Raw genomic sequence first — 18,629 nt, 5'->3', positions numbered from 1 at the left:
ATAACTGACTAAGCAAACCTAAGAATGCTATATTGAATTATAAGCATGCAATAGAAAAAAACTTTGAACTATACCAATCAACACTACAGAATCTTCTCCTAAAATCTTAGTAACTGGCAGTACCAGATGACTCAAGATGTGAAACTGATGATTTAGGATGAATAACACTGATTGAAAACTATATAAGAAGCAATTATGGCTGGGCACAGTGGCTCATGCCTGTAATCCCAGTACTTTGTGGGGGTTGAGACGGGAAGGTGGCTTGAGCCCATGAGTTCGAGACCAGCCTGGACAACATGATGAAAGCCCATCTTTACTAAAAATACAAACATTAGCCAGGTGTGGTGGCAAACATCTGTGGCCCCAGCTACTCAGGAGGCTGAGGCAGGAAGATCGCTTAAACGTGGGAGGTAGAGGTTGCAGTCAGCCAAGATCACACCACTGCACTCCAGCCTTGGTGATAGAGTGAGACTCTATTTAAAAAAAAAAAAAAAAAAGCAGCAATTATTTATTTAATTCCTTTTCTCACTCAGGTACCACCCCCGACCCAAAAAACAAGAGAGGCTAGTTTCTCAAATAGAGGATCTCTGGACCAGGGTGCTCCAGACATAGTGGAGGACATGAGTACCATACCTAAAATAAGGAGATTAAATGTGGATTTAAACATACTGAATGCTGAAGGCTGAAGCCCTAGTCCTCTTTTTCACCTAGCTCAAAGAAATCTTTACTCTCCAGGAGGATTGGAAGAGGCTTGTTATTTTTCTAAGAAATCTGGTAAGCCTATGAGGAAACACCTAAAGATCTTGACATCTGGGGTTTCCCAACTTAACAGTCATCTCGCTGTGAAGCTCACCATAAATATGTCCTGCAAATGCACTCACAGCTTCAAATATAACTTTCAGCGCTCCATCTTAAAGATGTTTAAAACATGAGCAGACAACCAAGCACTACCAGACATTTGAGGAATGCCTCTAACAAAAAAGATGGAGAACAAACCAGCATTTCATAAATCAGTTAACTGAGGCTCACATCAGCTAAAAATGAGATTAGTATTTACCATTTTGCACAGTTCATTCATATGTTTAATAAATATTTATTGGGTCAGGTACTATTATAGGTGCTTGGGAAACAAAGATTCACAAAGCAAAACAAAACAAAACAAAATCTCTGCCCTGGTAGAGCTTACATTCTAGCAGACAGATAATAAACAATAGCATAATAAAGTATACAAATAGTAAACTAAAAAGATTAGTGCTTCGAGAAAAAATAATGGGACAGGATAAAAGGAGGGTACAGAGGTGGTTGCCAATTTCAAATAGGTTGACATTTGAATGAATACTTGAGAGAGATGAGGGAGTTGGCCATGCTACGTACTTATCTGTGAAAAAATAATTCTAGTAGCCAGAACCTTCGATGTAAGAGACCCAAGGCAAGAGAAGCTGCATTTCAAGGAACAGCAGAATCCAGTATGGCTGGAGGGGCATGAGAGTAGGGAGAAATAGGAGATAAGGCCACAGAGGTATGGCAGAGAGAAACATAGATCATGTGGATCATTGACTTTTTCTCTGAATGAAATTAACAGCCAGTGGAGGGTTCTGAGCAAAGAAGTGATAATGGACAAGTTTCAAAGAATTATTTTGGCTGCTGTGCTAAGAAGAGACTATATGGAAGCAAGGGACATAAGTAAGAAAGAGAGAGGATGGAATTTCTCAAAATGTTAGAGTTGACAATGGTGTTGGAAGTAATTTTTTCCCAAGTCTTTCCCCACAACATTGAATTTTCCAAGGTCATGTGTTAAAGTCTGAAATAAGGCTGGGAACAATGGCTCACATTTGTAATCCCAGCACTTTGGGAGGCTGAGGTGGGAGGCTCTTGAGCTCAGGAGTTTAAGATCAGCCTGGGCAACACAGGGAGACCCTGTCTCTACAAAAAAATAGAAAAAATTAGCTGGACATGGTAGCTCACATCTGTAGTCCCAGTTACTTGGGAGGCTGAGGTAGAAGGATCACTTGAACCCGGGGGGCAGAGGTTGCAGTGAGTCATGATTGTCGTGACTGAACTGCAGCCTGGGTGACACAGCAAGACTGTCTCAAATAATAATAATAATAATAATAATAATAATAATAATAATAATAATGATGTCTGGAATAATCCACTTTGCATTTGTGTAGCCTTTTCAGTGTTTTTACGTTTATCATCTCATCTTGTATTCAGCAATTCTCTGGGCAGTTCATAGGGCAGCTGATAACTGACATTCATTTGGCCAAAATAGCTGGCCAAAATTAGGGATCAGGTCTAGAATATCCTCTCTCAGTACTTAATATAAAGCTATTGACTACATAGGGAGTGAATGTGCCATCATGCCCATAATATCACAAAGTGCTAAATAACCTAAGTAATTCAAGTAATGGAAATAACTCATTTCTGCTGATCTAATTCCATGGTCCCACAGGAGAGCCATAGCTATTAAACGCAGTACATGTATGTTAAGTGGAATGATATACATTACAAATTAGGAAAAAGACTAATTCTGAGGCAAATAGGAAAGAGTGATTTTGGGCCGGGCGTGGTAGCTCACGCCTGTAATCCCAGCACTTTGGGAGGCCGAGGTGGGTGGATCACGAGGTCAGGAGATCGAGACCGTCCTGGCTAACATGGTGAAACCCCGTCTCTACTAAAAATACAAAAAAATTAGCCTGGCGTGGTGGTGACAGGCGCCTGTAGTCCCAGCTACTCAGGAGGCTGTGGCAGGAGAATGGCGTGAACCCAGGAGGCGGAGCTTGCAGTGAGCTGAGATCCAGCCACTGTACTCCAGCCTGGGCGAAAGAGCGAGACTCTGTTTCAAAAAAAAAAAAAAAAGAGTGATTTTGTTCCACATGATATTGTGAGCTCAGGTCTCTTTTTCCCCTCTTCTTTCATTCCTAGCGAAGTCTCATCCTGCAAAGTCTTTCTCAGATTTGAAAGCAGCTGATAAACAACTGATTCCCATAAGATGACTGTTGATAATAGCTCAAAGTATTACTTCTCTCTAGGGGTATGTGTACTTTAATAAGAAAACTCAAAACCTTCAATTCCAAAGGAATTGCAGTCAAGTTAGCAGGGAATATTATACTAAAGAAGACCTCTTGGCACTTACTCAAATCCCATTAAATAAATTCAAACTCAGCAACTATTTATTGTTATCTATCATACTATCAGTCACAAAGATAAGACATAGTTCTTGCCCTTAAGATGCTAAGAATGGAAGAAGACCACACAGAAAATACTAGCTTTTGTTTACTGAATACCGACTAAATATTAGGCATTGAGCTAACTACTTTCCATGGGCAGTAAGTATCAAGTATTATACTTAGCACAGTGATTAGCAAATAATTTATGTTCAATATATTGTAGCCATGATAGTATAATTATAACCTTTGTAATTGCATTTAATCTTCACTTCTGCTCTATAAAGTAGTTATCAGTGTTACTTTACAGATAAAAGGAAACTGAGGCCCAGAGGCTAGGTAATATGCTCAAGGCCATACAGCTATTAGGAGCCAGGATTCAGGCCCAGCACCATGGCTCATGCCTATAATCCCAGCACTTTGAGAGGCAAGCGTATCACTTGAGGTCAGGAGTTTGAGACCAGCCTGGCCAACATGATGAAACCCCATCTCCATCAAAAAATTCAATAATTAGCCAGGCACGGCGACATGCACCTGTAGTCCCAGCTACTCGGGAGGCTGAGGTGGGAGAACCACTTGAACCTGGGAGGCAGAGGTTGCAGTGAGCTGAGATCACACCACTGCAGTCCAGACAGGGTGACAGAGTGTTAAAAAAAAAAAAAAAAAAAAAAAAACCAAGGCCAGGTGGCTCACACCTGTAATCCTGACACTTTGGGAGGCCGAGGAGGGCAGATCACCTGAGGTCAGGAGTTCAAGTCCAGCCTGACCAACATGGAAAAACCCTGTCTCTACTAAAAATACAAAATTATCCAGGGGTGGTGGCGCATGTCTGTAATCCCAGCTACGCAGGAGGCTGAGGCAGGAGAATCACTCGAACCCAGGAGGCAGAGGTTGTGGTGAGCTGAGATTATGCCATTGCACTCCAGCCTGGGTAACGAGCGAAACTCCATCTCAAAAAAGTCTCTGCTCCTCCTGTTCGGCAGACAGCCGCATATTCTCTTGCATTGGCAGCGCATCCCTGTGACACCATGGGGAAGGTGAAGGTTGGAGTCAACGGATTTGGTTGTACTGGGTGCCTGCCTGGTGCACCAGGACTGATTGTAAGTCTGGTAAAGTGGATATTGTTGCCATCAATGACCCCTTCATTGACCTCAACTACATGGTCTACATATTCCTGTATGATTGTACACATGGCAAATTCCATGGCACTGTCAAGGCTGAGAACGGGACTCTTGTCATCAATAGAAATCCCATCATCTTCCAGAAGTGAGATCCCTCCAAAATCACATGGGGCGATGCTAGTGCTGAGTACATCGTGGAGTCCACTGGTATCTTCACCGGCATGGAGAAGGCTGGGGCTCACTTGCAGCGGGGAGCCAAAAGGGTCAACATCTCTGTCCCCTCTGTTGACGCCCCCATGTTTGTGATGTGCATGAACCATGGCAAGTATGACAACAGCCTCAAGATCGTCAGCAATGCCTCCTGCATCACCAACTGCTTAGCGCCCCTGGCCAAGGTCATCCATAACAACTTTGGTATCATAGAAGGATTCATGACCACAGTCCACGCCATCACTGCCACCCAGAAGACTGTAAATGGCCCCTCTGGGAAACTGTCGCGTGACGGCTGCAGGGCTCTCCAGGACCTCATCCCTGTCTCTACTGGCACTGCCAAGGTTGTGGGTAAGGTCATCCCTGAGGTGAACGGGAAGCTCACTGGCATGGCCTTCCATGTCCCCATTGCCAATGTGTCAGTGGTGGACCTGACCTGTTGTCTGGAAAAACCTGCCAATATGATGACATCAAGAAGGTGGTGAAGTAGGCATCAGAGGGCCCCCTCAAGGGCATCCTCGGCTACACTGAGCACCAGGTGGTCTCCTCCAACTTCAACAGCGACACCCACTCTTCTACCTTTGATGCTGGGGCTGCCATTGCCCTCAACGACCGCTCTGTCAAGCTAATTTCCTGGTATGACAATGAATTTGGCTATAGCAACAGGGTGGTGCACCTCATGGCCCACATTGCCTCCAAGAAGTAAGAACCCTGGACCACCAGCCCAGAGAGAGCACGAGAGGAAGAGAGAGGCACTCACTGCTGGGGAGTCCCTGCCGCAATCAGTCCCCTACCAGACTGAATCTCCCCTCCTCACAGTTTCCATGCAGACCCCTTGGAGAGGGAGGGGCCTAGGGAGCCCTACCTTGTCATGTACCATCAATAAAGTCCCCTGTGCTCAGCAAAAAAAAAAAACAAAACAAACAACAAAACAAGAAACAAAACAATAAAAAACCCCACAAAAAATTAAAAATAGTAATAATAAAAATTGTTTTAAAAACACCCACCAATAAAAAAGAGCCAGGATTCTGGATCATGAGGTCAGGAGGTCAAGACCAGCCTGGCTAATATGGTGAAACCCCGTCTCTACTAAAAAATTCAAAAATTAGCCGGGCGCGGTGGCAAGCACCTGTAGTCCCAGCTACTCGGGAAGCTGAGGCAGCAGAATCGCTTGAACCCAGGAGGCGGAGTCTCAGTGAGCCAAGATCACGCCATCGCACTCCAGCCTGGGCAACAGAGTGAGATAGGAGCCTCACTCTGTGGAGCCAGGATTCAAACTCAGGCCTGTATACTTCTATAATTTGTGCTATTAACCCCTATATAATATTCAATATTTCTATAAAATTAATAGGTGTTTAATTTCATTTGGAAGTTTAAGGAACTGGCTAACAAGAATATGCTGTAAAGAGAAAGTGATATTTAAGTTGGATCCTGAATGACATGTGGGAAAGAAAGGGGGTAAGAGTAGAGTTTGGTCCACGTTAAAAATGATGAGGGTCTCAACAAAGGAAGTGGCAACAAGTATAAAGAGGGGAAGTAACAAGAGACAAGCAGGAGATAATCTCTTAAAGAACCTTTGTGATGTACTAGATGTGAGCAGTGAGGGAAAGGTATCAAGGATGACTCACAAGTTTCTAGTTTGGGTGACTGGGTAGAAGTATTCCCACTACTAAAATTGAGAAAGTACTAGAGAAAGGAATGGAGACAGGAGGACTTTAGGGACAAATTATGACTTTTCTTTGAACTTTGTGAATTTGAAGTACATTTGGGACAAGTAAGCAAGGAAATCTGTTAGGCAACTGGAAATCATGGTCAAATTTAGGAAAGATGTCAGGGCAGGGAATGGATATTTGGGAGTCACTGCTATACCTACAGTAGTTTGAAATAATAATTGTGTAAGAGACTGACACATAGGTAGTACTCATGCTATCTTACGTGTATGGCTGGTCTTAACACTGAGAATATACTGAACTCTGAAAATAAGCAGGGCTGTAACATGTCCCCACAAATCAACATATGCCCAACACCTCCATCTTTACAGAAAAAAAAGAAAAGAAAAGTGTTGGGAATGGAGTGTAACTGATATCTGAGGACAACGACTCAGACAGCCGTTAGTCTTTTAACCCTGCATCCTCAAAATACCTGGTAAACTAGATGATCAATAAATATGTGATGAACAGAAAGCATGAATGAAGGAAGCACAAAGAATTAAACAGAATTTCCAATGTTACTCAGCTTAAGTAGGGGAATGGACACTAGAAGCTAGGTGCTCTCAATCTTGTGTGCTTTACATTCCAGAGGTTTCTCTAAGCCTCCTTCCTCACTTATCCCTCAATAATTAACTTGTTCTGAAAAATATCAACATACTTTAAAATCTCAAACTACAGTATAAATGTTCAAAATCTCATATTGGGCTGGGTATGGTGCCTTATGCCTATAATCCCAGCACTTTGGGATTGCCGAGGTGGGAAGATCATTTGAGCCCAAGAGTTTGAGACTAGACTGGCAACATAGTGAAACCCTGTGTCTACAAAAACAAAACAAAACAAAAATAGCCACATGTGGTGGCATGTGTCTGTAGTCCCAGCTACTTGCAAGGCTGAGGTAGGAGGATTGCTTGAGCCTGGGAGGTCAAGGCTGCAGTGGACTGTGATTATGCCATTGCAGTAAGCTGTGAATGACAGGGCAAGACCCCATCTCTAAGAAAAAAAAAATCCCATATTGATAAAAGTCATCTATAAAAAAGTCCACAGTTAATTAACATCATATTTAATAATTAAGACTGAAAGTTACTCCTTAAAATCAGTGAAGAAGTTAAGGATATCTGCTCTTGCCACTTCTATTCAACATTGTACTGGAGGTTATAGTTAGAAAAATTAGGCAAGAAATAAAGAAAAAAGACATCGAGATTGTAAGAAAGAAGTAAAATGATCTCAATGTGCAGATAACATGATCTCATACATAGAAAATCCTAAGGAATGCACAAAAATCATATCAGAGTCAACAAATGAATTCCACAAGGTTGTAAGATACAAGATCAGTATAGACAAAACAATAGTATTTCTGTACTCTAGCAATGAATAATCCAAATATGAAATCGAGAAAACAATTCCATTTACAATAACAACTAAAAAAATAAAATCCTGAGGAATAAATTTAACAAAAGAAGTGCAAGATTTTGGTATACAACCCCTAAATTTGACTGGCTTAAAAAAAAAAAAAAAGAAAAGAAAAAGCAGGGTTGAGCACGGTAGCTCATGCTTGTAATCCCTGCACTTTGGGAGGCCAAAGCAGGCGGATCACTTGAGGCCAGGAGTTCGAAACCAGCCTGGCCAACATGGTGAAACCCGATCTCTACTAAAAATTCAAAAAATTAGCTGGGCGTAGTGGCACGCACCTGTAGTCCCAGTTATTCGGGAGGCTGAAACAGGAGAATTGCTTGAAACTGGTGGGTGGAGGCTGCAGTGAGCCAAGCCAAGATTGTGCCACTGTACCCCTGCCTGGGGGACAGAGTAAGACTCTGTCTCAAAAAACAAACAAACAAACAAAAAAAAGTGCAAGATTTATACACTGAAACTACAAAACATCATTGATGGAAATTAAAGAAGTTCTAAAAAAATTGAAAGACATCTCATGTTCATGGATTGGAAGATTTTATATTGTTAAGATTGCAGAACTCTCCAAACTGACAGATTCAATGCAATCTCCATCAAAATTCTAGCCTGCTTCTTGCAGAAATTGACAAGCTGATCCTAAAATTCATATGGAAATGCAAAGGACTCAGAATAGCCAAAACAATCTCAAAAAGAAGAATAAAGCTGAAAGACTCACAATTCTCAACACTTACTACAAAGATGAGTAACCAAGATTATAATACTGCCATAAGGATAGACATGTTGATCAATGGAACAAAACTAAGAGTCTAGACAAAAGCCCATACATTTATGGTCAATTAACTTTCAATAAGGATGTCAAGAAAATCCAATGCAGGGTAAGAATAGTCTTTTCAATAATTGGTGCTAGGAAAACTGCATATCTACGTGTAAAAGAATGAAGCTGGATCCCTACTTCACACCATATAGAAAAAATAACTCAAAATGGATCAAAGACCTAAATGTAAGAGCTATAACCATAAAAATCTTAGAAGACACTAATATCCGGAGTATATTCTTACAAAGACAACCTAATTAAAATATCGACAAAGAATCAGGTATCTTCAAAGGAGATATACAAGCACATAAGCACATGAAAAGATGCTCTGAATCATTAGTTATTAAAGAAATGTAAGTCAAAACCACAATGAGATACCTCTTTACACCCACCAGGATGGCTATTAAACAAATGAACAGTAACAAGTATTGTTGAGAGTATGGGGAAATTGGAATCCTTGTACATTGCTAGTGGGAATGTAAAATGGCACAGCCATTTACATTCTGGCAAACAGTTTGCCAGCTCTAAACAAAGTTAAACAGAGTTACCATACAACCCAGCAATTCTATCCCTAGGTATATAATGAAAAAAACTGAAGACATACGTCCACACAAAAACTTGTATATGAATGTTCATAGCAGCATTATCCATAACAGTCAAAATAAGGAAAAAAACCAAATATCCATCACCTGATGGATAAACAAATGTGGTATATCTACATAATGGAATATTATTCAACCATAAAGAGGAATGGAGTACTGCTGATACATGCTACAAAATGGATTATGCTAAATGAAAGGAGTCAGACACAAAAGGCCACTTTTTTTTTTTTTTTTTTTGAGATGGAGTCTCGCTCTGTCGCCCAGTCTGGAGTGCAATGACGCAATCTTGCCTCATTGCAACCTCCACCTCCTGGGTTCAAGCAATTCTCCTGCCTCAGCCTCCCAAGTAGCTGGGACTATAGGCAAGTGTCACCATGCCCGGCTAATTTTTGTATTTTTAGTAAAGACAGGATTTCACTATGTTGGTCAGGCTGGTCTCGAACTCCTGACTTCATGATCTGCCCACCTCAGCCTCCCAAAGTGCTGGGATTACAGGCATGAGCCATTGTACCCAGCCAAAGGCCACAGATTATATGACTCCATTTACATGAAATTTCTAGAGAGACAGAAGTAGACTGCCAGGGGCTGAGGAAAATGAAGAATGAGGGTGACTGCTGATGGGTACAGGATTTCTTTTTGAGGAAATAAAAATATTCTGGAATGCGTGATGTGATGGTTACACAGTTTGTGAATATAGTATAAACCACTGAATTGTATACTAAAAAAAAAAAAAGAAAATATGATTTCTCAATTTTTTACAAAAACTGTATGAGGGAAAAACAAAAACAAAAACAAAAAAAACCATATAACCTGTCTAGCTAACCTCTCACAAAAAATTTTCCAGTTATCAGTTGTTAAATGGGTTCTGGAAACACTACTTTTTAAAATAATAACCAGGAAAAGGCAAGAACATTAAAGCCATCTGATAAACATGCAAAAAACTGAAATTCTACCCACGCTTAGGCCATCAGCCATCATTTCTCAATCTTCCATTCACATGAAATTTAAGTTTATAACATAGAAGATTTTCTTTTCTTTTTTTTTTTTTTGAGACGGAGTCTCGCTCTGTTGCCCAGGCTGGAGTGCAATGGTGTGATCTCTGCTCACTTCAATCTCTGCCTCCCAGGTTCAAGCGATCCTCTCACCTCAGTCTCCCAAGTAGCTGGGATTACAAGTGTGCATCACCATAACTGGCTAATTTTATATTTTTAGAGACAGGGTTTCACCATGTTGGCCAGGCTGGTTTCAAACTCCTCACCTTAAGTGATCCTCCTGCCTCAGCCTCCCAAAGTGCTGGGATTACAGATTTGAGCCACTGTGCCCAGCCTATAACATAGAAGATTCTCAAAGATTTTCCCAGATTTCCTGAAATTCTTATGTCAGGCTCTTGGTAAAAGCCTACTATTAGGCAGTCAATCCTGATCTGATTTCTTCAAACCAAAGTGCTGACACCAGTTCCAAAGAGTAGTCTCAGAGCTGCTAGCATAATTACTTTAATTGGAAGCTCTTTCTCTCCAGTTATGCAAGGAGTGTTTAGCTTTTTATAACTTATCTCAAACCAATTTTTGAGGTAAGTTTTGAGCAGGTCAACATTAAGTCTTTAAAAATTGTAAAACTACTCTCCCCCTACATACTCACCACCATCAGTTTAAAAAAACCAAACACCCAGACTTCTGAAGACAATCACAAATGAAGATAAAAAATTGGTTTGAGATAAGTTATAAAAAGCTAAACACAGGCCGGGCGCGGTGGCTCAAGCCTGTAATCCCAGCACTTTGGGAGGCCGAGACGGGCGGATCACGAGGTCAGGAGATCGAGACCATCCTGGCTAACACGGTGAAACCCCGTCTCTATTAAGAAATACAAAAAAACTAGCCGGGCGAGGTGGCGGGCGCCTGTAGTCCCAGCTACTCGGGAGGCTGAGGCCGGAGAATGGCGTAAACCCGGGAGGCGGAGCTTGCAGTGAGCTGAGATCCAGCCACTGCACTCCAGCCTGGGTGACAGAGCGAGACTCCGTCTCAAAAAAAAAAAAAAAAAAAAAAAAAAAAAGCTAAACACAGAAGAAAATAAAATCTATAATAATTCGTCATAGTATAGAATGTATACTTTTAGAGAATATAAATTAAAATATACCCTGCTAACATTTCTCCCCATTTCTGTCCTGTCAAAAGATCATTAAGGGTATGGTATGTTAAAGAAGATTTCTTTTGGAAATGCCTATACCTGATATTGTAAATGTCAAAGAGTACTCTTAGACAATAGGCCGAAAGTACTGTATTCCTGCCTCATTTTAACATTTAAAAGGAACAATAAATAAATCCAAAATACATTTCTCTATTGCACCAAAATTTCCTTTTTTTTTTTTAAACCACAAATGTATTAAAAGTTAAATCTAAACATCTATGTAAACATCGAATAGACAAAAGGTCTAGGCTGTTCAACATAGAAATCCATATAGAAAATTACACAGAAAAAAGATGGGTTTGTTTTTGTGCAACTTCCTTAACTAAAATGTTACTCCAGCAGAGGAAAAGAAAACATGAAAGATAGTCCTTTTCTTTTTATACAACTAGAAATCTCATAAGCTTATGTATTGAGCAAGCTTATCAACAAAAGCAAATTATGTTAACTGACATCACAAACACCTCTTTCCAAAGAGAAGAAAGCAGGTCAACATTAAGTCTTTAAAAATTGTAAAACTACTCTCCCCCTACATACTCACCACCATCAGTTTAAAAAAACAAACACCCAGACTTCTGAAGACAATCACAAATGAAGATAAAAAATTGGTTTGAGACAAGTTATAAAAAGCTAAACACAGAAGATGAGTTTCATAGTCCAGCGTGAGATCACATCAATTTTAAGAAAATCTAGCAAAGCAGGGCCAAACCAGGTCAGATCTCTAATGGAAAAATTAAAGATGCTTAAAGGGACAGGGTTGAGATTCATGAGGTATAGATCATGCCCAAGCCAGTCCTGAACCAATAATCTCAGCCAGTTCCACAACATTAAAGAAATTCTTCTCTTAAGAATCTGGTAGAATGAAGTACAATTTTTATGTTCTTCCTTTTACTTTTCTGCATTTTCCAAATACTTTACAATAAAGCACTTATAGATTTCAATGCCAGAATGCTGAAACCTCGTTAGTAGAAAATAATCTCAAAGACACATAAAACCAAGTGGACAGGTTGCTGTAAACTCACAAGATCAAGGCATTCTCACTTGCCAAGTAGACAGTTTGCCCTGGGGGCATTAGAGATAACAATGCTTGCACTTTGCCCAATCTTCTCTCTGACAAAATAGGCTTTTGTCTCAAGTCACCAGATGCCTCAGCATTAGTTAGCCAAGTGCCAGGGCCCCAGAGCCTAGATAACACAGCTGGAGCTTGGTACTCCTATATGGAGATTAAGAAACAATCTCCAGCCCACAACTCTATTAAGCAAACTTTGACGGCTGCCAGGGCCAGTAAAGAATAATGAAGGGACAGGGACCCAGTGGCACAGTTGCACCTCTTTCCCACACCAATACTCCTCTTCCCATTTTCCTCAGATGGCTCACTCTGCTGCCAACTCCAGGTCTTACTGGTCTCCTTAGCCACTAGGGCTGTCCATTTTAAAAAACCACACTGGCAATGATGGGCTTTTAGTAAAACTCAAACACTTCAAAATAAATTGAGGGTTCCCTGCTTAGGGTATTTTCATAAAAGTTATGAGCCTTGCTTCTACCTAAATTTCTCCTGGCTATCGTCTTGGCAGCAGAATATTAATAGGCTGTCTTAAAAGAGTTGTAAAACACTCAGTATCCAATCATTTCCTGTACCTTGAAATGTTAACACTAAGGGAAGGACAGGGAGGAAAAAATATGGAAAGGAAAAAAAATCCTCCTCTCAGGGAAATGCCTACACCCCAGAGACCAAGTCCAAGATCCCTCCCTACTGCATTTTCAGCCACACAAAAGCCAAAGCCAAGAACAAGCCTCCATTTACACAGGCTTCCACAAATTTCTCTCCTCAGCCAACTCTGGAGCCAGGATGAGAGACTTTGTTGGCACATGCCAGCTCTTGTTTATGAGCTGGTTACCACCTCAAAGGCTGCTTGGCCCAAGGTCTGCCCTCTCTTTACAGGATCTTTCAAACTTCAAAAAGGGATCTTTTCTTGGACTCCTCTCAAGACATGGACGTGGGTTACTTAACCTGTTGCTTCCAGCTTGGGTGCTATCCAAAGACTTCTCTGGGAGTAGTCAACATTATCTAATATGGAACGACTTTCTACCCACCTTTACAAAGTAAAGAAGAACGGAAAGATTTTATATTAAAAGTAAAAGTAAACACTTTCAGAAATAACTTCAGTGGCCATCAGGTAAAGATAGCAGCTGAAGCGACCAAAACCAGGTGAGCCTCTCCTTTGCTGTCACAGTGTAGCAGAGAAGGTGGGAAGAAAGATAATAAAAGAATCTCTTCTGCCGGGCGCGGTGGCTCAAGCCTGTAATCCCAGTACTTTGGGAGCCCGAGACAGGCGGATCACGAAGTCAGGAGATCGAGACCATCCTGGCTAACACGGTGAAACCCCGTCTCTACTACAAAAATACAAAAAAACCAGCTGGGCGAGGTGGCGAGCGCCTGTAGTCCCAGCTACTCAGGAGGCTGAGGCAGGAGAATGGCGTGAACCCGGGAGGCGGAGCTTGCAGTGAGCTGAGATTCCACTGCACTCCAGCCTGGGCCACAGAGTGAGACTCTCTCTCAAGAAAAAAACCAACAAACAAAAAAGAATCTCTTCGGCTGGTAATTTAATTCTGTCCCGTACCCAGAGCTTATTTCTGAAATCTTGAAATGGAAATTTCCCTTGGTTGAATTCCATATCCTAACAGCTAGGAATTGAAGAGACATTTGGAAGTCAGTCTCTCAGGCTACTTTTTGCTGTCTTCCCATTCTATGGTGAACTCTTTTTTCCCTTAATTTCACCTCACCTATTAGAGATTTGGGGAGAATACCAGAACGCGTGGGGAAAAAAAATTAGCCAAAAATTTAAGAAAATGTGAATAAAAAAATAAAAAGAAAAATAGAGATTTGGGGAAAATAAAAACTGAGACACAGGTTAGGGAGTCTAGCTAACTGCCTTTGGTTTTCTACCTTCTATGGAAACAACATTCACAACAGAAAACTACCTATATCATATATGTACAACTCTGCATTTTCACAAACTGAACACACAGTCATATAAATAGCATCCACAACAATAATATTTTAGCAAATAGTGCTCAAACAAAAACTTTGCCCTCCAGGGGATATGTGGCAGTGTCTGGGGACATTTTTGGTTGTCTTACCTTGGAGCGAATACAGTAAAGATATGGATGCTGTGAAACATCCTACAATAAACTGGACAACCCCAACAACAAAGAATTACCCTAGCCCCAAATGTCAATAGTATTGTTGTTGAAAAATCCTGGTTACAGCAACCCAGAAACCTTCCTGTACTGCTTCTCCAGAAAGGACTTTTGCCACAAAAATGCAAGACTCCTTTTGCTCTGGCAGCAAAGCTTCTGTAACATACTGCCATGAGGAGGTGGTACAGAGCATAAATGATCACAGATGAAACTACTCACCTGCCTGGAAAAACAAGAGAGGCTGCAAGGAGAAAGGAAAATAGAACAAACATTTGTTGCTGACCTATAACTATTATACTATAACCTCCATATACTGTGCATTTACAGTATACTTTTAGATCTTTTAAATTAAAACCATATAAAATCTAAGGAAAATGAGATACGGAGAGGTAATTTGCAGAAGATCCTATATATATTAAATGGCAGTCAGTGCTGGGATTCAAACATAGGCCTGATTACAATGTCTATGCTTTCATTTTAATACTATTAGAAGTTGAGAGTTTAAGTAACTGAAAATTAGGTCAAAAAAGAAAAAAGGAAAACTAAAAAAGTTGAGAGTAATGATGCCAGGCAGGGAAAATATGGCAAGTGGTTAAAATAAAAAGCAATGCTTTCATTGTTCGTAAGTGGCATGAGAAAGGAACTTTTCCTTAAAGTGTGCCTCAATCCAATAAAACCAATTCTAACTACAAAACCAAGCATATTCTATAACCTCTTTCAGTGGATTTTAAAATGTCTGTATAGACATATGTTCGCAGTTGTGGGTTTTGTATTCTCTCTGGGACACAAGGAAGCAGTTCCTAATATGCCATCGAAGGTAGCTACCTTCTTAGCGTTCCTCAGTGACCCATAATGAGCCCCCTTCATTCAACACAGACACATTCTTCCTGGGTAAGTGCACTCACTTCTGTGGCATCAATTACCATTTATGTGTTCACATTAATAACTCTTAAATCTTTAGATTTCCAGTTCTCTCTCACATATCCAGTCCTCAAGAGACATTTCTACTTGGTTGTTCATTCATTCAACTCCCTCTTCCAAATTAACTACCATTCATCCTTCAGATATTTACTCAAACTTCTTAATGGATATTTTCCCTGACCCAGCTCCCCCCGCCCCCAAAGAATGGGTCAGTTCCTAATTATAGGCTCTCAGCACCCTGTAACTTTCACTTTTATAATTTTAATATTGTATAATGATAGATGTGCATGATTGTTTGATTCCATTCTATCTCCCCTACTAAACCGTATGCCCTAGAAAGAGCAGGATCAAATCTATTTTGCTTACCATTATTATCCCCAGCACAGGCAGCGCAAGCACCTCAAAACATGTCCAAAGTTAAACTCATTATCATTCCCTGCAAACTTGTCCCTTTTCAGTGTTCCCTCCTATCAGTAAGTAGTTCCATGAACAACTTGGTTCATGTCCAAAATCTGGACATGACTCTTGACTTCTCCTTCAATCTCTTCCCAACAAGGTATCAATTACCAAGATACTATCAATTGAACTTCTATTCTCTCAAATCTACCCACTTTCCTATTAATACTATTCTGGTCCAGCTGTCTGTCAATCTTAATAGGTCTATGCTAACTATGCTAACAGGTTCTTCACTGCCTCCAATCTTGCTCTCCAATCCCCTCTGCAGATGATATGAAGAGTAATTCTTTAAAAACTCAAAAATCAATCACTGTAATCTAAAAAGTCTAACAATACTTTTCGGCAGATGTTAGGATGAAATCCAAATCCTTTAACAAGGCTTTTTTTTTTTTTTTCTTGAGACGGAGTCTCGCTCTGTCGCCCAGGCTGAAGTGCAGTGGCCGCATCTCAGCTCACTGCAAGCTCCGCCTCCCGGGTCTACGCCATTCTCCTGCCTCAGCCTCCCGAGTAGCTGGGACTACAGGCGCCCACCACCTCACCCGGCTAGTTTTTTGTATTTTTTAGTAGAGACGGGGTTTCACCATATTAGCCAGGCTGGTCTCAATCTCCTGACCTTGTGATCCGCCCGTCTCGGCCTCCCAAAGTGCTGGGATTACAGGCTTGAGCCACCGCGCCCGGCGGAACAAGGCTTTTAAGGCCTTCTACCATCTGACCCCATAGCACTCCAGCCTCATCTTACCATTGTATTCCTCCTCCTCTAGTCATAGTGCACTTCTTCCAGTTATTCTCATGCCCCAAGATTAGTCTTACCACTGAGCCCTTGATTATGCTATTCTCTCACCTGGCACAAGCCTTTTGCCCTCTCTCTATCACCTGTCTAATTCTACCTTATTCCTTGGGTCTCTATTTAACTATCAGAGAGGTTAGAGATCTCTGTCATCTCTTTTGATCAGAGATCTTCCTTGATCCTACACTATACTCTGGCCACCACTGCTATGTGTACCCACAATACCCTATGTTATCATTACTCATCAGAGTTTGTTATAATACCCAATTTATCTGTCTCCCCCATTAGAATATAAACTCCAGTAACCTGGCATGATGGCTCACACTTGTAATCCCAGCACTTTGGGAGGCCACGGTGGGTGGATCACTTGAGCCCAGGGGTTCAAAATCAGCCTGGGCAATATGGTGAAACCCTGTCTCTACAAAAAAATACAAAAACTGGCCAGGTGTGGTGGCACGCGCCTGTAGTCCTAAATACTTGGGAGGTTGAGTTGGGAGGATCACTTGAGCCCAGGAGGCAGAGGTTATAGTGGGCCAAGAATGTGCCACTGTACTCCAGCCTGGGTGACAGAGTGTCTAAATATATATATGTATGTATTTTTAAAAAATGTATGTATCATATATATATACACACACTCCACAGAGCAGAGACCACATTCATTTCATTCAACTTCTGGTTTTTTTAAGATGGGGTCTTGCTATGTTGTCCAGGCTGGATTTGAACTCCCGGGCTCACAGGAACCTCCCAACTCAGCCTTCCAAGTAGCTGGAACTACAGGTGCGAGCCACCATGCCTGGCTTCAACTCTTTATCCTAAGTGCCAGCACACTGCATAGCACATGGTAGTTATTTAATAATTATTTGTTGGATGAACTAAATGAGAATCCATAAACTTGAACAGCTTGACTAGGACAGCCCTCCAACCTGTAAGTCCAGAAAAACATTAATTTTGTTATAAAGCATCCCATATAGGATCTGTTGAATCATAGGGAATTTTGTTTTGTTTTGTTTGAGACAGAATCTCCCTCTGTCGCCTAGGCTGGAATGCAGTGGCATGATCTCGGCCCACTGCAGCCTGCACTTCCCAGGTTCAAGTGATTCTTCTGCCTCAGACTCCTGAGAAGCTGGGACTACAGGCACGCACCACCACACCCACCTAATTTTTGTATTTTTTAGTAGAGATGGATTTTCACCATGTTGACCAGGCTGGTCTTGAACTCCTGACCTCAGGTGATCCACCTCCTCGGCCTCCCAAAGTGCTGGGATTACAGCACTTTGGGAGGCCGAGGTGCCCAGCCCAGAGGTAATTTTAAAATCAGCTATATTATTAAAGCAAGAAGTTTAAAACTCCCAATTAAATAAGGAAGAGCCAAACAAACATTATCAAGTAAAAGGTTTCCAGAGTAAGGGTTAAAGAGAGAAGAAATTGATATAGTATAAGGGACTGCTGGAACCTGGTGAAAATTTTTAAAATCAGAATCATCCTGCGAGTTGATAAACTAAGATTGGACTTACTGTTTGGTAGCCTGATTAATTCTGGAAATGGTTCTGAAAGATATAGAAACACGTAAGCAAGATAAATGCAATTATAAGGAACCATCCCTAAGATAAGATCAATACAAGATTAACACAAATATATATATTCTTAATGAATGCCCAGTATATAGTGGCACCGCAATAAAATCTAAGTTTTCCTTAAAAGTATTCTTTGGGTGGGCATGGTGGCTCACACCTGTAATCCAGCATTTTGGAGGATTGAGGCAGGAGGGTCACTTGAGTTCAGGAGTTTGAGACCAGCCTGGACAACATGGTGAAACCCCATCTCTACCAAAAATACAAAAATTTGCTGGGTGTGGGTGGTGGCGCGTGCTTGTCATCCCAAATACTTGGGAGGCTGTGGCAGGAGAATCTCTTGAACTCAGGAGGCGGGATTGCGCCACTGCACTCCAGCCTGGGCAACAGAGTGAGACTCTGTCTCAAAACAAAACAAAACACAAACAAACAAATAAAACCCCACCTCTATGAGGTTCCTGCTTAATTCAGCAAGACTGAAT

At 41.2% G+C, this 18,629-nt stretch overlaps 1 protein-coding gene and 1 pseudogene across 5 annotated transcripts in view; one reads left to right on the top strand and one right to left on the bottom strand.

Moving 5' to 3' along the window:
- Nucleotides 1-18,629, bottom strand: part of ZNF609 (zinc finger protein 609) — a 235,564-nt gene that overhangs the window by 157,594 nt on the left and 59,341 nt on the right. For 2 of the 5 annotated variants that reach the window (XM_065547354.2, XM_073996027.1), the window contains exon 1: nucleotides 18,091-18,118. The exons of the other annotated variants lie outside the window; for them this stretch is intronic. The gene's annotated coding sequence lies outside the window, so the exon portion shown is untranslated. Of the gene's footprint in view, nucleotides 1-18,090; nucleotides 18,119-18,629 lie in introns of those variants that run through there. 5 annotated transcript variants of the gene reach the window in all.
- On the top strand, nucleotides 4,196-5,204 carry LOC102145197 (glyceraldehyde-3-phosphate dehydrogenase pseudogene; annotated as a pseudogene).

The sequence above is a fragment of the Macaca fascicularis genome, chromosome 7 (assembly GCF_037993035.2).
Source record: "Macaca fascicularis isolate 582-1 chromosome 7, T2T-MFA8v1.1".
Lineage (NCBI taxonomy): Eukaryota > Metazoa > Chordata > Mammalia > Primates > Cercopithecidae > Macaca > Macaca fascicularis.
Note: the sequence above shows the minus strand (reverse complement) of the source record. Positions and strands in the feature narration are given on the sequence as shown.